Raw genomic sequence first — 17904 nt, forward strand, 5'->3', positions numbered from 1 at the left:
AGATTGTATTAAAGTTCTGAATACACAGTCATTACCTTAATTTTGAATATGGGATTCTCACGGGTAGTCAAGGAATAAGAATCCGACTGCATGATTTGAGCATACGCGTTTATACCAATATTAGGAGGTCGTGTTGCTACTGATACTTGTTCTATATTCTTTACATCTAGGGAACACAGACCTTGGTGCCTACCTACCTCTCTGATTTGACTCCATGAGACAGGTGTTTTCTCTTCCTCCCTAACTTCCCCCTCCTACCGCTACATACTTTGATTCTGTTGGGTAGGTGTGGTGGTGTGGGGACGTTGGGTCCTCACATCTCGTTTTTAGGCCTCGCCCCCTGCGTTGCACTAAGCAGCAGTGCTTGCGCAGGGGCGAGAGCCCTTTTGTCCGGGGTTTCAAAACGGACCCTGGAATCGCACACGCTCGTGCGTGTGCTTTTCCTTTTTCATTCCGTGATTGGGCTTTGCGTGCATGTTTTTTTTAAACAGATCACGCAATAGGCCAAAGACGGACTCATTACTCTGCCAAAGGCCTATTGGTGTCTGTTACGCACACCAAATCCCATGTGGTTTCAATTATCGTGCCCAAACACAGGCACGATGATTGAAAACACATATGGCTCGCTGTGGCGCGTGCACACCACTCGCAGCCATGTTTTTTTTTTCTTCAACGCGGATGTGTTTCCTCCAGTTCACAGAGCACTACTGCCTTCTAACACTGAGAGAGTTGGTATCGTGCACCGGGGCAGCACCAGACCTCGCTGTCTGCCCTCTCTGCTGCCCAAGTCCGGGAGTTGCATCTCTACTTCTCCAAACAACATATTTTCGCCATTGAATCTCTTTCCAACACGTTTTCCTTCCCCTCCGCCCCCCCTACTCCCATGTTCTCTCACTGCCTTCCCTGTCTGATGGGCTCAGTTTAATGGGACTCACCCTGTCACTTCTGATTGGAGAAGGATGGGCTCGACCTTCAGTGACCTTTCACACTCATGCTTCTGTCGTCGGGTCCCAGGTGCTGAAAAACCAGGTATGGATTTTGGCTCCGGCCTCCCCCCCCTCTCCTCAGACCCTCACCTGCTGAGGACACCTGCAGCGGGAGGGGGGGCTCAGACACTAACTGCTTCTCACACCTAGAGGACAGCCGCTCAGAGATGGGCATTAATCACTGCCCACCGCGGCCTGTCAGGGAGGGACGAGCGCGCGGCCGATCGATCCCCGTGCATCGGCTCTCTTGCCACCGATGCCCATGTCGCAGCATTTTGGGATTAGACTGTAGATTCAGCCAGAGATGTTTAGTGTGTACAAGCCACCTGCTCGACCCCACAGACCAACCCGCCCCCCACGGCAGCCTTGAACCCCAGTACTGAACCTCCACCCATGTTCACATGCTATCTTGATTTTTATCGACTGCTTGCATTTAATCGAGTCATTTCAAACTTAATAAGATTAAAGCCCTCTATTCGAGTCTGGCGGAGTGGTGTTTCTGTGTGAAAATACCTCCCAAATATCTTCAGGTATTACAGAGTGAGGGGATGCCCCCCGTATATCGAACGTGTGTGCAGAAACTCGCACCGCCCATGCAGAGTTGGGCCCGGGCCCTCTAGGCCCGGCGTGTGATGCCCGAGGGCAGTGACTCTTGGACTGGGAGGCCAATCATTGTTGTGGAAATAGCGGCTGCAGCGTGTATCTAGACTCCAGCCTTACACCTCCCTCTCAAACTAAAGTCCGACACATAATGAGGGCCATTAATGGAGGAATTAAGACTCATCCACTTCGAAGACCATAAGAATCCAGCTGTGTTAAGCCCAGACTCGCTGGCCATTTGTTTACGCATGCTCCCAGTGCTCCCAGAATTGCGAGTCCGTTGTTTACATATGCTCCCAGTGTACCCAGAATCGCTGGTTCTTTGTTCACGCCTATTCCCAGTGTGCCCACATTCACAGGAGCTTTGTTCACACAACCACACACACACACAACCATAACCACACACACAACCATAACCCCACACACAACCACACCCAACTACACACAATCACACACACAACCACCCACACACACCACACACACAACCACAACACACACAAACACACACACAACCACAACCGCACACACAACCACATACACAACCACACACACAACCATAACCACACACACAACCATAACCCCACACACAGCCACACACAGCCACACACACAAAACCACACACAACCACACCCAACTACACACAAACAATCACACACACAACCACACACACAACCACAACACACACAACCACAAGCACACACAAAACCACGAACACCACACACACAACCACACACACAACACACAACCAGACACACAACCACACATACAACCACACACACACACACACACAACCTCACACATAACCACACACACAACCGCACACACACACACAACCACACTCACAGCCACACACACAACCACACCGTCAGTGCATACTTTCACCAGGCACAGACACCATCAGTCGTCAGTGCACGCTTTCACTGGGCACAAAGACCACCAGCCGTCAGTGCCCGCTTTCACCAGGCACACACACCACCAGCCGTCAGTGCACTCTTTCACCAGGCACACAGTTCAAGTTCGAGCATTTGTATAGCGCACTGGGGGAAGGGGTTCAATATTTGTCGAATAGCCAGGTTTTGAGTTCTTTTCTGAAGGAGATGTGGTTCTGAGTAAGGCGAAGGTGGGTGGGGAGAGAGTACCAGGTCTTGGCAGCCAGGAAGGAGAAGGATCTGCCACCCATGGTGGATTTCCGGATGCGCGGGATTGCGGCGAGGGCTTGATTGGACGATCTTAGTTGGCGGGTGGGTGTGTAGAAGGACAGTCGAGTGTTGAGGCATTCGGGTCCTAGGTTGTAGAGGGCTTTGTGTGCGTGGATGAGAAGGCGGAAAGTAATTCTTTTGTTGACGGGTAGCCAGTGGAGGTCTTTTAGATATCCGGAGATGTGATCTTGGCGAGGGATGTCTAATATGAGTCTTGCTGGCGCGTTTTGGATGCGCTGGAGTTTTTTCTGTAGTTTTGCTGAGATTCCGGCGTATAGTGTGTTACCATAATCCAATCGACTCGTGACCAAAGCGTGGGTGACAGTCTTTCTTGTCTCGAGGGGAATCCAGCAGAAGATCTTTTTGAGAATGCGAAGTACGTTGAAGCAGGAGGACGAGACGGCATTGACTTGTCTGGACATCGAGAGAGAGGAGTCTAGAATGAAGCCAAGGTTACGTGTATGGTCTGTGGGTGTGTGTGCTACACCCAGAGCGGAAGGCCACCAAGAGTCATCCCAGGCTGAGGGGGAAGATCCTAGGATGAGCACCTCCGTTTTGTCTGAGTTGAGTTTAAGGCAGCTATGTTTCATCCATTCGGCTACTTCTTTCATGCCTTCGTGAAGGTTGGTTTTGGCGGTGTTGGGGTCTTTGGTGAGGGAAAGGATTAATTGGGTGTCGTCGGCGTAAGAGATGATGTTAAGGTTGTGTTGACGCGCGATGGAGGCGAGAGGACTCATGTAGACGTTGAAGAGGGTGGGACTGAGTGATGATCCTTGTGGTACTCCGCAGATGACTTCGGTGGCCTTTGAGTAGAATGGTGGAAGTCGGACTCTTTGAGTTCTTCCAGCGAGGAATGAGATGATCCAGTCCAAGGCTTTTCCTTGTATGCCGATGTTGCTGAGGCGATGTATAAGGATACTGTGGCAGACTGTGTCGAAAGCGGCGGATAGGTCGAGTAGGATGAGGGCCACTGTTTCTCCGCTGTCCAGGAGTGTTCGGATGTCGTCGGTCGCTGCAATGAGGGCGGTTTTGGTGCTGTGTTTGGCTCGAAACCCGGATTGGGAAGGATCAAGGGAGTTGTTGGATTCGAGGAAGGCAGCGAGTTGGCTGTTGACGGCTTTCTCGATGACTTTGGCCGGGAACGGGAGGAGGGAAATGGGTCGGTAATTTTTAAGTTCAGAAGGGTCTGCTGTGGGTTTCTTCAGAAGGGCGCTGAGTTCGGCGTGTTTCCAGCTCTCTGGAAAGGAGGCAGAGTTGAACGAGCAGTTGATGACATCACGGAGATGGGGTGCGATGACTGAGTCAGCTTTGTTGAAGATGTGGTGGGGGCAGGGGTCGGTGGGCGAGCCAGAGTGGATTGAGTTCATCAGGCGAATGGTGTCTTCAGTGGTGATTGGGTTCCAGGCGCTGAGGTTGTTAGTTGGCGGAGTAGGATCTGAGGGGGGTGGAGAGGGTAGATCGCTGGGAGTATTCTCGAAGCTGTTGTGGATGTCGGCAATTTTGTTGTAGAAGAAGGAGGATAATGCGTCGCAGAGGTCTTGGGAGGGAGTGATTGTCGTTGGATGCTGCGGTGGGGTTGGTGAATTCTTTGACGATGTTGAAGAGTTCCTTGCTGTTAGGAGAGTTGTTGTCGAGACGATCCTTGAAAGCTGATTTCTTGGCGGATCGAATCAATTGGTGGTGTTTGCGGGTGGCTGACTTGAGGGAGGCCATGTTGTTGGAGGTTGGGTTTTTTCTCCATATCTTTTCCAGGGTGCGGCATAGCTTCTTGGATTTTTTAAGTTCGTCATTGAACCAGGGAGCCTTTTTGCTGGCTGATTTCATCTTGTACTTTTTCAGGGGTGCTAATTCGTCAGCACTGTGGGTAATCCATTGCCTGAGGTTGATGGCCGCTTGTTTTGGGTCCATTGAGATGGTGGGAGGGTTTTGGTTGAGTGATGTGAGGAGTTGGTCGGAGGTGATTTTGTTCCAGTTTCTCCGAGGGATAGGCTGTGGACGGCTACGGGTCAGGGTGGTTTTGTAGCTGAAGTGAACACAGCTGTGATCCGTCCAGTGGAGAGCAGTAGTGCGATCGAAGGAGATGTGCTTGCTGGAGGTGAAGATGGGGTCGAGCGTGTGTCCGGCTACATGGGTGGGGGTGTCCACAAGTTGTTTGAGTCCGAGATTGCCAGGTTGTCCAGAAGGGTGGTGGTGTTGCTGTTGTGTTTGTTTTCAAGGTGGTAGTTGAGGTCTCCTAGAAGAATGTAGTTCTCGGAGGCGAGGGCGTGTGGGCTGACGAAGTCCGTGATGTCATCTCTGAATTGAGAGCGGGTACCTGGAGGCCTGTAGATGAGGGTGCCTCTAAGTGTGGTCCTGGGGTCGGTGTGGATCTGAAAGTGGAGATGTTCGGCGGTTGCAAGATTGTCGTCGGAGTTGGTTGTGATTTTGATGGTGTTTCTGTGGACGATGGCGATGCCTCCTCCTGTTTGATTGGTGCGGTCTTTTCGGATAATCTTGTATGTGTCCGGTATGGCTATGGCGATGTCGGGTGCTGATGATGTGTTCATCCATGTTTCAGTAAGGAAGGCGATGTCAGGTGACGCAGTGTCGAGTAGGTCCCAAAGTTCTGTAGCGTGTTTGTGGATCGAGCGGGTGTTGAGCAGGATGCACTTTAGGCGGTTAGAGTCAGAACTGTGATTAGAGGACGTGGATTTGGCGAGAGTCCTGAAGCAGTTGAACTTGCAGGAGAGGCAAGCGAATGGGCTGTGAGTACGTCCAGGAGTAGATTCGCAGCATAGTGGTGTACGTCCAGGGTTGAGGGCGAGGAGAGTAGCGGCATCATATGTGAATCTAGAGAGTTGGGAGCGGCGGGGACCAGGGGGTATGGCGCTGGGCGCGGTCCAGGCGCGGACGGGCGTAGACGGGCTTACCTTTGGCGCACCTTCGACGCGACTGGGGTGCGACCGCTGCGCGTAAACGCTGCGCGATTGTCCAGCTGTCATTAATGGAGGGTGGCGGAGCATGGGCGGGGCGGCTGGGAGGCGGGAGCGTGGGGGGAGGGACGGGCTGGAGGCACAACCAAATGGCAACAAGCAGAAAACAGAAAACAAAGGCTAACACGCCGATATTGTGCACAAGGAATGAAAATAAAGGTAATGCAAATTAAAACACTTCCGTGGGCACAGTTAAGCACACAGGCACCATTAAAATCAATAATCAACATACGGCGCTATTATTGTCCAGCAATGAGAGGCGCTATTAGGCAAACACACGGCACAATAAATAAATGTTCAGCAGTGCGAGGCGCTTAAAATGTCTAAATTCAAATTAGCAGCAGTGTGGAGGAGAGCAGCGCTACGATACCTAGAGCTGCAGGAGGCAAGGGGGAGCAACCGCTACGTTCGGAGACAGGCTGGTTACAAGGAAATGTCGGACTGGACGATTCAGATAGCCAGTGGGTGGGCGGGGCGGCTGGGAGGCGGGAGCGTGGGGGGAGGGACGGGCTGGAGGCACAACCAAATGGCAACAAGCAGAAAACAGAAAACAACGGCTAACACGCCGATATCGGGGCACAAGGAATGAAAATAAAGGTAATGCAAATTAAAATACTTCCGTGGGCACAGTTAAGCACACAGGCACCATTAAAATCAATAATTAACATACGGCGCTATTATTGTCCAGCAATGCGAGGCGCTATTAGGCAAACACACGGCACAATAAATAAATGTTCAGCAGTGCGAGGCGCTTAAAATTCAAATTAGCAGCAGTGTGGAGGAGAGCAGCGCTACGATACCTAGAGCTGCAGGAGGCAAGGGGGAGCAACAGCTACCACCAGCCGTCAGTGCACGCTTTCACCAGGCACACACCACCAGCCATCAGTGCCCGCTTTCACCAGGCACACACACCCCACCAGCCGTCAGTGCACGATTCACCAGGCACACACCACCAGCCGCCAGTGCAAGCTTTCACCAGGCACACACACCACCAGCCGTCAGTGCACGCTTCCACCAGGCACACACACCACCAGCCGGCAGTGCACACTTCCATCAGGCACACACACCACCAGCCATCAGTGCATAATTTCTACAGGCACACACCACCAGCCATCAGTGCACACATCAATTGTTAACGCATCCACAATTAACTATTGTAGCAGTATGGCACACTTTACTTTTAAACATATTCATCTAAAGCGCAGCATGCCACCATTGCTACAAAAATAAATACACATTTTTTTGGCCTACAATATATAGACTTTAGTTGCAATTAGTGTTGCAATATTTAGCAATGCCAATAGCTCAAACTTAATTAATGCGAGACCTATTGCATTGCAAATGCTTGTTCCTGTAGCTCCTGGGGAAAAAACAGGTGAGAACCGACACTGGGTTGCTGGTGTTCCGGTTCAGGGAGGACCTGTCTTAGCAGTGTGGGCTGGACTGTTCCCATTGAGGCAGGGTCAAGGCAGATTTGGCTGGGTCCAATCTGAAGTGGCATGGAGGGTACAAAAGATGGATTGGGATGCGGCCCGAGCAATCGCCAGTGGCTGAGACTAATTCAACCATTCCATCCATCACTTTGTTTTTTGATGGTCAAAGTGTGACGGGTATGCAAAGACATGGGTCCCATGCTCACATTGCCACTGGATTCAAGGTTTATCTGGTTGATAAAACCATAATAATAGCAAAACCGGTCCTGGGATGCTTGTGTTCAAGTTCAGGGAGGACCTGGTTTTGCAGTTCAGGCTGCACTGTTCCCAATGGAGCAGGAACAAGGCTAATTTGCATATGGCTGGGTCCAAACTAAGGTGGCTTGGTGGGCAGAAAATGATGGATTGGGATCGCCAGTGGCTGCTATTAATACAAGCATTCCATGCATCACTTGGTGTTTTTGATGCCAATTTATTGCAGCAGGTAAAGTGCTGGAATAAGGAAAGAGTGAGGAGGAAACAGCGATAAAGGCTAACGAAAGAGAGCAAAAGGAGAGATGATGGAGAGAGATCACAGGAAGAAGAGAAAGAGGAGAAGGAGAGAGACAGAAAATGAATGGATGGAAAGAAAAGGAGTGCAGGGGAAAAAGGGAGGGGGGCAGGTTTGAACATTTTTGCCAGGGCTGCTTTTGGTTCTCAGTCCGTCGCTGAACTGGGTGTTCAATCTCACAACTTGTAGCCCACATGACATCACATACTTCTGTATTAACAAGCAGTTTTTCGTACCAGAGTTGACAATACTACTTACCACAAGTTAGTTCAACTGCTTAATGACATGCAAGTTTAAAAACCTGACAGAAAACACAAAACCAAGGCATTTGACAGTATTTCCCTGCTCTAGTAGGCTGGATCCCTCCAAATACCATATTTTTTTTTTCTTCCTGCTCTCAATGATAAGTCTTAGGGTCCCATTTAGGCCCAGGCAGGGACTTCCCACTTATGCTGCAGGATCATTTTCAGCAAAATTGCCCATTGCCACTCAGCCGGCAAGATCATTGCCGAATGGACATATATATTTTTGTATTTTAAAAATAAATATCTAAAAATGGTGGGTTGCTTCTGAAAAAGAAAAACATGTGTCCCATGGTTTGCATGGTGGCCGTGGGCAGACCCCGATGACACACCCTAAATAGGGCTGGACTTCTGACACCTTCGAGAAGGCAGCTTTCTTATTGCTGCCAAGTTGTCTCCCATGACGGGCCGGCTGACCTCCTAACGCCCCCTGTTCAATTCTGCATGGTGTGAGGTACATGCTTAAATCAGGGTCGGTCCCCCTTTTCCTGTGACTGGGTTTGGATAGTAGCCACGGTGCAAATAATAATGGATCTAATATATTTTAAATGAACATGCCTTCTGTTGATTTATGTAAAAAGATAAAAAAAAACTTTTCAATGACTTCGGAACAACGAGCTGAACAACGACTCAGCCTTAAACACGCATGTCCAGTGTAGTTTGGAGGAGTGTTTGAAAGGGAACAGGTAAGAGGGGTTCGTGGTTAGATATTAGGGGATGAAGGGTTTAGGATTCGTTTTCAGGGGGTGGGGGTTGGGGTTCGTTTTTATCGGGTTTAGGGTTTGGGGTTAGTTTTTAAGGGGTGGAAGGGGTTTGGGATTAGTTTTCACGGGGTGGAGGGGTTAGGATTAGTTTTTAGGGGTGCAGGGTTTGGGGTTAGTTTTTAAAAGGTGGGGGTTTGGCGTTATTTTTCAGGGGAGTGGGGGTTAGGGTTAGTTTTCAGGGGTGGGAGGGGCTAGGGTTAGTTTACAGGGGGCTGTGTTAGTTTTTTAGGGGGTGTGGGTGATCGTGTTTGTTTGTAGGGGGTGGTGGGGTTGGGATTAGTTTTTAGGGGGTGGGGAGGTTGGGGGGATCAGGGTAGTATTTAGTATGCATTTTGTTTTTACCATGCATGCCTTTACCATGAAAAATCGTGGTAAAGGAAGGGATGGTATAAAAATCGTGGTTTAGACGAGGTTGTGGTAGCGACCTCGTTGTTAGGGTAGTCGTTGTTGTGGAACTCATTGTTCCAGCGTACAACCATGTAAAAAGAATAGCAAACGTTATGGATATCTCACTCACGTTGCACTATATGCCTAAGTTGAGCTACAAATTTGTCCTGCACAACTAAGTGAACGGCTTCTTACCGACCACTCAAAGTGCTTTAGGACTTGACAAGAGTATGACGTGCTGTACAAATGCTACAGTACAATACAACACCGAGCCTGCAACATTACTATCAGGTCACCAACATATCAGGTGCTAGGGATTATTAACTACTCCATGTAGGAGTTCACCCGTAAAACCCAAACACCATCCACCATGTCCGCTGGTGGCCACTTCCTTGCCCCATTCTTTACATCATGAGGTGGTCCATAATCCAGTCCTTCACAGACATCACTTAATAGCTAACTCTGACTTGCAGGGGTTGAGTGTGTGCCATCAAGGTTCTGGCCACCATCTTTCTCCCTTGGCTTGGCATGTCCTCCGTTCTGTTCTTTATGCCTCTCTCTGTGTCTGCCCGTCACACCACCTGCGAGTCATTGGGGTTCGGTCGGCATGCTCCCCCCACTCAGCTCTTTCTCCTCTTCTGGTACGGCTTTGACTTGCTCTCAAGCCCTCCTCTTGCAATTTCAGATCTGTGTGAGTTGATGTTGGTGGGCCTTGTTTCCCCCCTGCCCTGCGCCCGCGTGTTTGTTCTTGAGGCATTGAGGTTCAACAGGTGGCTCCTCTTTCCTGTTGTGGTTACTTCAATGTGGTACGGCTACATTCATGAGGTGCCAGGAGTACCTTCTTTGCAGCCTCTCCAATGTTTCTGCTGCTACTCTATGGTCGATTGGTCAACCGGTCGCAGCTTTGCCAAAGCTCCGCCCTATCCTCTCATCTTTGCATACATTGTTTAGATAAATTGGTGGATTCCTCTTAGTTTAAAGTCTAATCTTAAACCACTAACATTCATTTCTTGCTGAAGGGCAGTGAAGGGTCCCCTGACTCGGCTGACAGACTAGGCAACTACCGTACAACTATACAGGACTGGAAGACCTTCACCTCCTTGACGCTTCATGGTGACCAGGTGGAAGTTCTCACTATTAATGAAGACTTCTCCTTCCCAACACACGGTGCTGTCCGGCTTGTGCCCTCAGACTTCCCTGTTCTGCAAGAAAAGTCAAGTATTTAGGTACCTTTTTCGGTCACCGTCGCACGCTTTATGTAAAATGTAGATGGTTTGTGCAGTTGGGTTTCTCTTACTGTCGATGTTTTACAAGATACTGCCAGTTTGCCTTGGGTGCACTGCTCTCCTGTGCTTTCATCCTATGTCTTGTTCATTCTGGTCAATGCAATATCCTTGATCTAACCTTTATTTTTTTACATGATCAAAAAGTTGAAGATAATAAAGGAAGTGGAAAGGGAGTAGCCAGAAAATTAAAATACCCACCCCCCCATCCCACTCTAAACCAAAGCTGCTATGGCACCAATCAAGCAAAGCAAGTCACAGAGACCCTCCCCAAAAGAGCTCTCTAGCCTCTTCCATTTAATTCAAATTCAATTCAAAAGGTGCTTTATTCGGTTTGTAAAGAAATACAACCATATAGCAACATACACATAAAAAGAAATTTAACACAATACTAAATTAAGCTATCACAAAACAATCTTACACAATAGCGCTCATAATAGAAACATTTAACAGTATCAATAGTGCATAGTCATTAGGTCATTCAAGTTTGGCTAAGATTTTAACAATCCTACGACCTTTAATTATGTGCAAATATGCATTTTAAAGTGCTAAATATTGTCTCTATATTAGTATGTGTGCAAATTGGCAATTCTAAAGTGCATATGCAATTAGCAGCACCTAGACTGTCTATTGACTAAAAACAATGATAAATGAGACAAAGTGCAAGTGATAAGCCAATCCTACGATAAATCTAAAACAGTAGCAGCAATTAGTCCAACAAACATAAGTGTGCAAAATACAAGTACGTAATTTAGCAGCATCTAATTTAAAGTGCATAGTACATTTAGCAGCTGGAGAAATTCATATGATAATTGATTTTCTTGCAGAGATACATTTTAAAATATAAGTAGCCACATAAAAGCATACATCTGGGGACTCTAGGTTAAACACTAGTGGCATTGCTGTTTGTAGATGATGCGTATTATATTTTAAAAAGATGGGTTTCAAATAATATTTCCTTAAAAAAGTATAAAAAGTACAAGACAACATAAAGTGACACGTGCTCTGTTTTGATTTGCCATCACATGGGCATTCACAAGTTCCAGGTTTTTTAGGCACAGGAAAAGGCACAAGGTGATGCACAATTCCTAGGCGGAGGCGGCTTAAAACAAATCGATGGGAGAGAATACTAACTGTTACAAAATAAGATTGGAAGCCTTCATTAGTATTATATTGTTGGTAAAGATTGAATGTACTCTGTTTAGTATATTTTTCCATCCTAGTCTCTTCTGTAAATTTCATAAACGAGACCTTTAGCTCCCGCTTTGATAAAATAGGGTCCATTATTAATTCATTATAAATGTCCAGTCCATATAATGTTTTATACCAATGATGTATATGCTTCAGCCAGGGGATGTTCGATCGGCGATCAAGTTTGATACAATCTGTTATTACGTCCTGCGTAAACTTGGTTTCCTCCTTTGCCCATATTGAGCACCATAAGGATAGAGGACGAAGGGCAATTAGATCATTGATATAGTACATATCTAATTCCTTATGTATTAGCTCTGTTGAAGCCATAACTGGAGCACTGATTAATCTTTTTAAAAACACATTCTCCCTCACCTGGATAGATTTGGCACACTGTACATCATACCCCATACTCCAGCTCCATATATAGTTGAGGAAATGCATCTAGCATTAAAAAGGGTTAGCATTTCACGAATTCTGCAATCCCCTAGTTTAGCAGCAAATCTAAATATACAGTTTGTATTCCGGGCCAATTTGAAAAGGACACTGTTTTGTTCATTAATCTATTTCCCATTTCCCGAAAAGGTGATGCCTAAATAGCAGAAACTATTAACAGGTTCTAGTTTCTCTCCTTCTAAAAAAAAGGGTTTGTGTTTTCTAGGTTTCTTACCACAAACCATGGTAACCGTCTTCCCTTTGTTGATTTTCAAATTCCTGTTCTTAATAAAAATATGGAATTGATCAATTAGTTGTTGCAGTCCATTATATGTCCTAGAGAGGAGGACCGCGTCGTCCGCATATAAGAGGACTGGGACGGGGTTACCATTTATAGTTGGAGCATCTGCATTAATCAATTTCAGAAATGTATCCACATGGTTAATAAAAAGGGAAAATAGTAAAGGGGCAAGTACGCATCCTTGACGGATGCCTCTCTTAACTTCAAAGAAAGGGGTACACTCTCCGTCTATTCCAAACCTTACTTTGCTTGATAAATTACTATACAAGCGAGCTAGCAGATGGATAATTTCAGTGGGGGCGCCCATTGCTAGTAGTATGGGCCAGAGCAGTGCGTGTTCCACCAGATCGAACGCGGAACTCAAGTCGGCAAAGCATAAATAAAGATTACCAGATTTGGCTTTGGTATACTTGCCAACTATGAGTTCCAGGTTCACGCACTGCTCCATTGTTCCTAATCCCCTACGAAACCCATACTGCACTGGGGACAAAATGTTATTCTCCTCGGCCCAGGCTTCCAATCTCACTAATAGGACTCGACTAAGGATTTTAACTGTCGAGTCCAAAAGAGAGATTGGACGATAATTCCTTGCCTCTGACCTGGATCCTTTTTTATAAAGGGGTATAATAATTGATTGGCCCCATGTCAGTGGTAAATTATCTTCCACCGCAGCATTGAAGTAACGAGTTAAGATTGGGGCCCATAATGATATTTCATGTTTATAAAAGTCCATGGGTACCCCATCGGGCCCGGGTGCTTTACCACCCTTACTATTTTTGATTGCATCTGTCACTTCATTTAAAGTTAAAAACAACTGCATTTTCTTCCAATTAAAACATAAGATAGACTCATCAGATTTAAGATCAGAATAAAAAATCTCAGAGAAATTTGCAATCCATGCAAGACAGCTGACATGGGAACTGACCTCAGGAATGTTTTCATTCTTTAAGAATGGGCCATTTATCGTTTCCCAAAAGAGTTTATGGTTTTTAGTTACAGCGGCCATATCAAGTTTATTCCAGGCCTCGTCCTGTAGCTCCCTTTTCCTGGTTGACAGGGCCAGTTTATAATTAATACGTTCTTCTCTGACTATTTCTTTATTTCTAGGTTTAGCATTAAGTACACTTTTTAATCTTTTCAGAGTCTCGGCACAATGTTTGTCAAACCACACAGTTTTGTTTCTTTTAACCCTTCTGTTTCTTTTTAACAGGGAATTTTCAACTGTGCATGTAATTTTCATAAAATTGGAAAGAACATCAGGCGCTGTCACATTAGGTGCAAGGCAGTATTCAACCTCTCTGGTACATTTACAAATAATATCCTTTGTTAGTTTGTTAGGGTCAATTTTGATCCATTTAATTCTCGTACCATTGGGTCTCTCAGCGGAAATCCCGTGGACAGCTTTACCGTTCACAACGCTTTTTTGACCCCAGCCCATTAACTCCACAGAGATGCTGTTGTGATCACTCACAGGTTGCTCTATTACCCAAACATTAGCGAAAATTGAGCCACTGGACACCAGAATATGGTCAATATTGGAATGGGCATCTCTCCCCCTAAAAGTTGGACAAATTTCATTATTTTTGTTTTTTGTACAATCAAGCAATTCCAAATTGAACTTGGCTATTAAGTTATTCAGTGCGCTGCCATAATTACTGTGCGGGAAATGATTAACATAAACACTGTCACCCCCTACATAGTCCTCGTGGTGACCACATATCCCCTTCCGAGCATATCTGCAGGCTTGGATGTTAAAGTCACCTGCCCACAGAATTACAAAATTGTTCTTAGAGAGAATGATTGCAGCTTGAATAGCACGTTCAACATCAGGAACAATCATATCACGTTTAGGGCCCACAATATTATTATAAAAATTTACAATAATTAGATCCCTACCATGTCTATGTTTTAGGCGCAATATAGACGCATGCTGACAGGCTATAGAGTGTTCCCCAAGAATAAATTCTGTCAATTTAGTTGAAACCAAAGTCAGTAGACCTCCCTTAGCTCTACCAGCTTTGGAAGCTACTGCTGCCACACTGTAGGAGGTGTAACCTTCAACTTCTATTAGTCCTGTATGCCATGTCTCTTGTAAACAAATAATGTCATAACCACATATGATGAAATTGTCCCAAAATGGGGTACATAATTTAGAGGCAATTCCAGCTATATTCCAACTATTAAATACAAGAGAGTCAGCATTACTAGTTCCTATACTTTCGGGGTGATTAGACAAGAGTGAAGCTTCAAAGCTTGCAATCGGGGTAACAATAGCATTATCATTTGTTACAGTTGATTCATTATCTACAACATTGCCTATACATAGCACAGTATTTGATGAAATTAATTGTGACTCAGTTATATTATTTACACAGCTTTCATCACCCAACTCTTTCTCCAAGGTTAATGTATCACCTGTTACAGAACTTCTAGAACTCGGGGTCAAGGATGGATCGCTCAGTCAGTCATTCTCCTCAAGTGAGCTGAGCAACTGGAATCTATTAGAAGTTGGGACCAGGAAGTTGTCATACAGGTTAGGCAGTAGTGGGGGACAGATAGGTACAACATTAGGATATTTGATAAAGGCCGCTCTTGGATGCTGGAAGTTATGTGTAGTGATTTGTCTTCCTGACTGGTTCCTATAAAAATAATCAAGTGGGAACAGTGTGATGTTATATTCATGATTCGATGGCATAGGTGCATGTAAAATTGAATCTCTCGCCCATTCTGTAGTCCTGAAATTTATAACTGTGCAGTCCCCGTCTATCTCCTTTTTATTTGGCCCTATCCAACCTACCCTCTGTGTAGTTATAATCTCTTCCGCGCCTCGTATTGGGAACCCACAATTTTTCACCAACCAATACAAGGTCTTATTTTTCAAGGTTTCTTGATTTTCAAATTGGTTAGGCAACAGCTTGGGGACATTCGCGAGTATCGCTACAAATGGTCTGCAATCAGGTGGCAAATTAATAGTGGCTGGGATGACATTATTAATATGGCGCCTCGGTACAGGTAGGCTCTTGTAGGTGGAGGCGGGTTCATTGATGTTTCTCTGGCCCCCATCTACTTTTTGCCCACCTACTATATTGGGGGCGATGGTTGTTGGCCTCTGCCTTCCACTTGTAGAGGGTACCGGGTTTCCCTTCACAATGGGCACACTAGGAGTACGATTTACTGCACTTGATTTACTATTACTCTGGTTCCCAGAATTTACATTATTTGAATGAGGTCTGACTTGTGAACCCAGTTGTTCTAGGACATCCAAGTTAGCTATTCCCAGTTTCTCTAGGTTTTCTATTTTTTTACTTAGAATTTCTAGAGATTCCATCACTGGTGCGATGTAGGTTTTTACCATTTTCTCGAGACATTATTTAACTGCCTCGACATTGTTTAAAGTTTGCATTTCCAGTAATTTTATATCTTTTACATGTCTCCCTCCACTGTTCTGCTGTATCTCACCTTCTCTTTCATTGGTTTCTAGAGTTTGTATGGCCCTCTTCTTTTTTCTTCTATATGTTTTAGTCTGTTTATTTATTATTAACTTTTTTCGACTTTGGGTTAATTTCCTTTTAGAGGGTACAGGCTCACAGTCAGTTTCGCTACTTAACAGACTGATATCACTGATTTGTACAGTTGGAATGACAGAACTAGTAGCACAGGCATCCAAATCCCCATTAGTTACAGGCACAACACTAGGTATTAGGGGCTGTGGTGATATGCTGGCTGACAGGTCAGGTGTTATAGACAGTCTACTCTCCCTAGTACAAGGAACAGTGGGTCCTAAAAGCTGTGGTACATCAGATTGAATTAAGTCATACCTTGGCAAACCTGCAAACGATTCCAATAGAAGTGAATCATGTGACATTGTTGTTTCATTTGGAACGCTAACATCTGTATTAATAGTTTGTGACGTTTGATTTATTAAACACATACTCGCTGGTAATGATAATCTTCTTTCCGTACTTTCAATAGCGTTAACAACAACACCAATTGTTTGTTGCAGCATCCTATCATTTGCAGTTAGGGTGGGTAACGGGGTTGGCGCCAAAGTTTGTTTTCTTGTAGTTGAGCGAGTGTGCATAGGTGTTTTTTTGACCGCCACCCTACTTTTACTTTTGACCTCCATCAGGCCTATTACCCACTATTTACTATATAAGTTCACAAAGAGGGGTTGAATACCTTAGATAAGCAGGGAATGGTAAATGTCAGGGGGGTGGCCTGGTCGGGTCTCCTGCGGTCTCTGAGGGCCTCAGAGGGCCCGCCCTTTGCCCGGGCTTAGCCCGGCGCGTCCCGCGCGCGTCCTCGCGGGACGAGGGAGTGGGTGGGTCTTTATGCGCCTCCTGGCGCTTTGCAGTGATGGTGGGGGAGGCGTCCTGGAGCAAGGGCTGATGGGGGCTGTAGTTGTTTCCCCTCCCGACCGGCGGAGCCAAGCCCGGCCAGCCGGAAGTAGGCGATGATGGAAGGCAGCGGAGCTAAGCCCGGCCGCCTCACAGCCACAACCCACAGGCAGCGCGCCTCAGCGGAGCCCCAGAAACAGAAGTAGGCTCGGCCGGTGCGTGCAGCTTCCAAACAGACCACCACCCGGTCCTCAGCAGTGGGTGGGTCTTTATGCGCCTCCTGGCGCTGTACAGTGATGGTGGGGGAGGCGTCCTGGAGCAAGGGCTGATGGGGGCTGTAGTTGTTTCCCCTCCCGACCGGCGGAGCCAAGCCCGGCCAGCCGGAAGTAGGCGATGATGGAAGGCAGCGGAGCTAAGCCCGGCCGCCTCACAGCCACAACCCACAGGCAGCGCGCCTCAGCGGAGCCCCAGAAACGGAGGTAGGCTCGGCCGGCGCGTGCAGCTTCCAAACAGACCACCACCCGGTCCTCAGCAGTGGGTGGGTCTTTATGCGCCTCCTGGCGCTGTGCAGTGATGGTGGGGGAGGCGTCCTGGAGCAAGGGCTGATGGGGGCTGTAGTTGTTTCCCCTCCCGACCGGCGGAGCCAAGCCCGGCCAGCCGGAAGTAGGCGATGATGGAAGGCAGCGGAGCTAAGCCCGGCCGCCTCACAGCCACAACCCACAGGCAGCGCGCCTCAGCGGAGCCCCAGAAACAGAGGTAGGCTCGGCCGGCGCGTGCAGCTTCCAAACAGACCACCACCCGGTCCTCAGCAGTGGGTGGGTCTTTATGCGCCTCCTGGCGCTGTGCAGTGATGGTGGGGGAGGCGTCCTGGAGCAAGGGCTGATGGGGGCTGTAGTTGTTTTCCCTCCCGACCGGCGGAGCCAAGCCCGGCCAGCCAGAAGTAGGCGATGATGGAAGGCAGCGGAGCTAAGCCCGGCCGCCTCACAGCCACAACCCACAGGCAGCGCGCCTCAGCGGAGCCCCAGAAACAGAGGTAGGCTCCGCCGGGGCGTGCAGCTTCCAAACAGACCACCACCCGGTCCTCAGCAGTGGGTGGGTCTTTATGCGCCTCCTGGCGCTGTGCAGTGATGGTGGGGGAGGCGTCCTGGAGCAAGGGCTGATGGG

This window comes from Lissotriton vulgaris, chromosome 11 (assembly GCF_964263255.1).
Source record: "Lissotriton vulgaris chromosome 11, aLisVul1.2, whole genome shotgun sequence".
Taxonomy (NCBI): domain Eukaryota; kingdom Metazoa; phylum Chordata; class Amphibia; order Caudata; family Salamandridae; genus Lissotriton; species Lissotriton vulgaris.